This window comes from Tachysurus fulvidraco, chromosome 1 (genome assembly GCF_022655615.1).
Source record: "Tachysurus fulvidraco isolate hzauxx_2018 chromosome 1, HZAU_PFXX_2.0, whole genome shotgun sequence".
NCBI lineage: Eukaryota > Metazoa > Chordata > Actinopteri > Siluriformes > Bagridae > Tachysurus > Tachysurus fulvidraco.
The window spans coordinates 17,003,643-17,009,869 of record NC_062518.1 but is presented as its reverse complement, the minus strand read 5'-3'; the positions used below and the strand labels follow the sequence as shown (position 1 = coordinate 17,009,869).

At 45.4% G+C, this 6,227-nt stretch overlaps 1 protein-coding gene across 3 annotated transcripts in view; it reads right to left on the bottom strand.

Annotated features, from left to right (window-relative positions):
- The window catches only part of sh3bp4a (SH3-domain binding protein 4a), a 36,663-nt gene extending 30,436 nt beyond the window's left edge, over positions 1–6,227 (bottom strand). For 2 of the 3 annotated variants that reach the window (XM_027156900.2, XM_027156901.2), the window contains exons 1-2: positions 6,076–6,227; positions 4,835–4,920 (exon numbers count right to left, since the gene is read on the bottom strand). The gene's annotated coding sequence lies outside the window, so the exon portion shown is untranslated. The remainder of the gene's footprint in view (positions 1–4,834; positions 4,921–6,075) is intronic. The other variant, XM_027156904.2, reaches the window with a different exon arrangement.

The window sequence follows — 6,227 nt, the reverse complement described above, 5'->3', positions numbered from 1 at the left end:
CAGACACAGACACACACACACAGACACACAAACAGATACACACACACACACACAAACAGATACACACACACACACACACACACACACACACACACACACACACCTTTTCTATGCTTTTAACAGTGTTGTGAATGAATGAGTTAAATCAGTGTGTGTGAGTACGGCCCAGCAGCTCCACACTGAATGATGAGCCTAGTGACTGGTGTGTGTTTAGGACACAAATGAAGGTGAACAGGTGACTGACAGCATAAAGAAATCACAGGCTATTAAATAAAACACATCTGTTACAGAATAAATCTAATCAAGTTTTCACTTGTTAACTGATACTGATGAAGTACAGTTGTGTAGATATGAGAATTCTTTAGCTGTGGACTTCTGAGCAACCAATCAGAGTAGAGCATGGGGTCCAGTGTGGGGACAATGTGACTGTAGACTTCATTTAGTTACCATGACAACCCTGCTGTAAACAGAAACACATTTACACATGACTGGGTAGCTCTATGTGTGTGTGTTTGTGTGTGTGTGTGTGTGTGTGTGTGTGTGTGTGTGTGTGTGTGTGTGTGTGTGTGTGTGTGTGTGTGTGTGTGTGTGAGAGAGAGAGTGTCTGTGTGAGTGTGTGTGTGTCTGTGTGAATAAGTGTCTCTGTGTGTGAGTGTGTGTCTGTGTGAGTGAGTGTCTCTGTGTGTGAGTGTGTGTGTGTGTGTGTGTGTGTGTGTGTGTATCTGTGTGTGTGTCTGTGTGAGTGTGTGAGTGTGTGTCTGTGTGCGAGTATCTGTGTGTGTGTCTGTGTGAGTGTGTGTGTGTGTGTCAGTCTGTGTGAGTGTGTGTCTGTCTGTGCGAATGTGTGTGTGTGTGTGTGTGTGTATCTGTGTGAGTGTGTGTGTCTGTGTGAGTGTGTGTGTGTATGTGTGTGTGAGTGTGTGTCTGTCTGTGTGTCTGTGTGAGTGTCTGTGTGAGTGTGTGTCTGTGTGAGTGTGCGTGTCTGTGTGAGTGTGTGTCTGTGTGAGTGTGTGTGTCTGTGTGAGTGTGCGTGTCTGTGTGAGTGTGCGTGTCTGTGTGAGTGTGCGTGTCTGTGTGAGTGAGTGTGTGTGTGTGAGTGAGTGTGTGTATGTGTGTGAGTGAGTGTGTGTATGTGTGTGTGTGAGTGTGTGTGATTCCTATATGAAGAGTGTGTAATGTTTACATGGTTGTGTGTTCCTGCTGCAGTCAGGTTTGTCTTCTCTTCGTGTTTAAACACTGAGTGTAATTTCTTTTCATCGTAACACTAATCCTGCTGACGTGTTCATCTCTAACATCGGCCGTGTGGTCAGAGTGGGAATAAATCCCTCGCTCCTGCAGCGGGTGAAGAGCGCTGAGAAACACCATCGGCCCAATTACAGCCACCTGCTGACTACAGCAAATACACCAGCACCCTCACATCAATCACAGCACAGCACCGCTACATGAACTGGAGATCAGAAGAACAGGCAAAGGTGGAGATAGAAGGTGGAGTGACAGGAAGAAAAGAAATCACAGCTCATGATTAAACTGTAGAGATAAAGAGTGAGAGGAGGAAAAGGGACAAAGTTATCACTCATTAAGATAGAGATCAAGAGACCAGTGCAGATAGAGAGAGAGAGACAAAGAGAGAGACAAAGAGTGAGACAGAGAGTGAGAGAGAGAGAGTGAGAGAGACCAAGAGAGAGAGACAGAGACAGACAGAGAGAGGGTGAGCATGAGAGACATCAGTACAGCACAGTTAATTTGTAAACAGATTGGATTAAACTGTCAGATTCCACTGTGTGTGCGTGTGTGTGCGTGTGTGCGCGCGCGTGTGTGTGTGTGTGTGTGTGTGTGTGTGTGTGTGTGTGTGTGTATCTGTGTGTGTGTGCGAGTGTATGTGTGTAGGTGTGTGTATGTCTGTGTGTGGTAGTGATGGTGAGTGGGTGGGGGGGGAGGTGATGGTGAGGAGGTGGGGGTGAGAGGGTGGTAGTGATGATGAGGGGGTGGGGGGCCACAGGACAGTGACACATAGATCAAAAAGAACAGCACAAAGGGTAAGAGATCAGACATGAGAATAAGCAGCACTGTCACAATCATGCTGTCACTCTCTGACCTCCTCAATCTATCACACAGTCACACAGTCACAAAGTGACACAGTCACAAAGTGACACAGTTACACAATCACACAGTTACACAGTCACAAAGTGACACAGTCACACAGTGACACAATCACACAGTGACAGTCACATGATGACAGTCACACAATGACACAGTCACACAGTGACCGTGACACAGTGAGAAAGTCACACAGTCACACAGTGACACAGTCACGCAGTGACACAGTCACGCAGTGACCGTGACACAGTGAGAAAGTCACACAGTCACACAGTGACACAGTCACACGGTTACACAGTGACACGGTTACACAGTGACACAGTGAGAAAGTCACAGTCACACAGTTACACAGTTACACAGTCACACAGTGACACAGTCACACAGTCAAACAGGGACACAGTGACACAGTGAGACAGTCACACAGTGACACAGTGATGTGTGCTGGAGACCAGGTGGTGTGTTCAGGTTCCCTGTAAAACCCCTGGGCTTCATCATCAACCCAGAGGACATCCAGATTGTGTGCTGAAGGAAACTTCTTATCTACACACTTCACAATGGGACAGAGAGCTGCAGGAACACAACCATCAACTGTGTTAGTCTCTGTGCTGATAAACACCAACACACTACCTATTGAGTGTGTGTGTGGGGGGGGGTGTTAAATGTGTATCTAATTCTGCAGTCTCACCAAACGTCTAACACCACACACACACACACACACACACACACACACACACACACACACACACACACACAAACCTGCTCTGAGCATCTGTTTCCTACAGAAACACACACCCACAGAGAGAGAGAGAGAGAGAGAGAGAGAGAGAGAGAGAGAGAGAGAGAGAGAGAGACAGACAGACAGACAGACAGACAGAGAGAGAGAGAGGAAATGCTTGTGTGATGAGTAGTTGCTGTTGTTCCTGTACACAGTTCCCTGGTATCTGTGCTGTGGCTCCTGTTGACCATGTGGAATGCAGTTTAACATCAACACACACTCACACACACACACACACACACACACACACACACACACACACACACACACAGAGTAATAAAAACTGTAAATTTAAATTTACAAATAGAGTTAAATGATAGTCTGTATATTTTATGAGACAGTGAGATTAGACCTGATGTCACATCACACAGCCCTAATGACATTAATACACTGTCTAAAATCTAAACACACACACACATACACACAAATATACACACACACAAATATACACACACAGACACTCACACAAATATACACATACACCCACACAGGCATACACCCACAGGCACACACACACACACACATACACACAAACCAGGAATTATTCTCTTTAGCCACTTCCTATCTGACTGCGCCCAGCTCTGTGTGTGTGTGTGTGTGTGTGTGAGGGAGAGACGGAGTGCCGGTCTGTAATCAGACTTTTTTTTAGCTCTAAACACAAGCTCAGATACACAATGGCAGTGTTGTGTGTTTGTGTAGGAGACACGGAGACGCCAGGTTCAGTGTGTTCTGAACAGAGACACTCGTTTATCTGAAATGATGAAACACTGAAAGACGAAAGAACCTTAAAGCTTTCTGTCCACGCTCAGGTTTATAAGGCCGTGTGAGACGGTCTCGTAACACCCACCGTGGCGATCCGTCCCGGCCTCTAAGGTTCATCCTCCCGCTATCTTACATCCTCATGGACAAACCGTTCTCAAAGCACTCAGCCACGCCCACAATAAGTGACATCACCACCGCACAGAAAAGTGACACTGTGGCTCTGTCGGAACTTTCAGTGCTAATGATGATTGACAGCAGACAGAGTATAAGCCCCTCCCACTAAAGTGAACTCATCAGAGTGTGTGTGTGTGTGTGTGTGTGTGTGTGTGACTGGGATGGAACTGATTTTAAACAGATTATTTTATCTTTTGTAAAAAAATTTAATTTGTAAGATTTTTAATGTTTATTAGTTTAATAATAATAATAAAACCGTGTGAACATCAGCAGGGTTGTGAGTCTGAGCTGCTGCTGAAGGCTGGAATGTGAGCAGTGGAGATAAATGTGGGTTCAGTTCAGAGCTTCACACAGTCAACACAACACACGTCCTGTACACGTGTCGCTCGCGAACCCTGTGCCGCTCACTCACGTGACGGAGCCGCAGCACCGTGACACCGTCACCCCTCTGTAAGAGTCCAGGAAGTCATCAGTCATCTGAAAGTGTCCGTTCCCACCCTGTGATCGCGTCCTCACGTCTGCTCACGTCTCCCACTCGGTCACGAGCTGTGTCCCGTTCCACATAATCACACTGTAAACCTCGAGCTACAACCACCCGTGTCCCAAACCGCACCAACACAACGAGTGCGTCAGTTGAACACAATATAATTAGTGTGTTTTGGGACAAAGTCCTTGGAGCTTTCTCTTTCACCAAACATCCAACAAGCAGCAGAGTATATTGGACGTTTTCTTCAACATTTATATCACAACATGTGTGTTTACACTGAAAACACGCTAACAGTCCAGTAATACCTGATCAGCGTCAGACGAATGGCGTCATTATCAGTGAGTTACACACAACACAACAGCGTCCAGACGCCGCTTCAGGAACGCACACAGCGGAAACGCGGTGCGCTAGCTGGCTCCTTTTGTTACGTCACTTAGCATTGAGTTTAAAGGATCCGGTTCACTTTCTGTACAATGCTAACGTTCTGTCTTCGTTGGATCTGAACACGCTAGCAGACACGAGATGTTATTTTCACTCACCTAGCGTAGTCTGGAGACACTTTTCCACATCTAGACGACGTTAATGAAGAACTTCTCTTACAGGAGACCAGAGTTGATATCAATTACTATAAAAACAGTAATAATTATTTATAGATACAAGGCTACAATATGTAAAGAAGATGTTTGTGTGTGTTATATGTGTGTGTGTGTGTGTGTAATGTACAGTATTGATGTGTTATGAAGGTGAGCAATAACATCACACTATGATATTGTTAACCATAACCATAACAATATCATCACACACTCTTTACATTGAACACTCCACTAAACCCCGAGCCAATACATGATCAGATAATAAACTACTAATTCCCAGGTAAAGGGGTGTGTAGGAAACGTGGTGGACTCAAAACGCAGTGCATTGTGGTAAACACACGGATAGTAGGGTGTATGAAGGGCACTGTTAAGTAATAATAATAATAATAATAAAAATAATAACGGTCACATGGTGTGTACAGGGGATTAATGTTGATTTCTTTAGTAAGGTGATGTTAGTAACTGTGTTATAAAGAATGTGACGCAATACAAAAGAAAAAAATAAACACAACCTCAATCAGTACTGATGATTAGGTACAACATGTCTGTGTGTGTGTGTGTGTGTGTGTGTGTGTGTGTGTGTGTGTGTGTGTGTGTGTGTGTGTGTGTATGTTTGTATGTGTGTGTATATATGTGTGTGTATATGTGTGTGCGTGTGTGTGTGTGTGTGTGTGTGTGTGTGTGTGTGTGTGTGTGTGTGTGTGTGTGTGTGTGTGCGTGTGTGTATAAATGTGTGTGTATGTGAGTGTGTGTATGTGTGTGTATATATGCGTGTGTGTGTGTGTGTGTTTGAGCGTGCATATGTGTGTCTGTGTCTGTGTGTGCGTGTGTGTGTGTGTGTGTGTGTGTGTGTGTGTGTGCGTGTGTGCGTGTGTGCGCGAGTGTGTGTGTGTGTGAGTGTGTGTGCGGGGCTTCATCAGGTGAAATAACAGTGTCGTGTGAAACTTTTACAGCGAGTTTGTAACTTGAAACCGTAGCTTAAACTCGAGACTTAAACTGGAGAGAGGCATCTTAATACACACACACACACACACACACACACACACACACACACACACACACACACACACACACACAGTTGAATAAAGAAGAGCTCGCGCGCTGTTCGCTTTTCGTTTAAATAACAAAAACAAACACGTAAACAAAGTAAAATAGAATAAAAGCCATAGAGAAGCTGGTTTACTCACCCCGATATAATCCGGAGACAGGAGCAGCAGTGTGTGTGTGCGTGTGCGTGTGCGTGTGTGTGTGTGTGTGTGTGTGTGTGTGCTCGGGTCGGTCACTCCTTTGTAGGATCTCGAGCCGATTGCTCTCGCGCTAGACAAGGCAGGCACTCGGT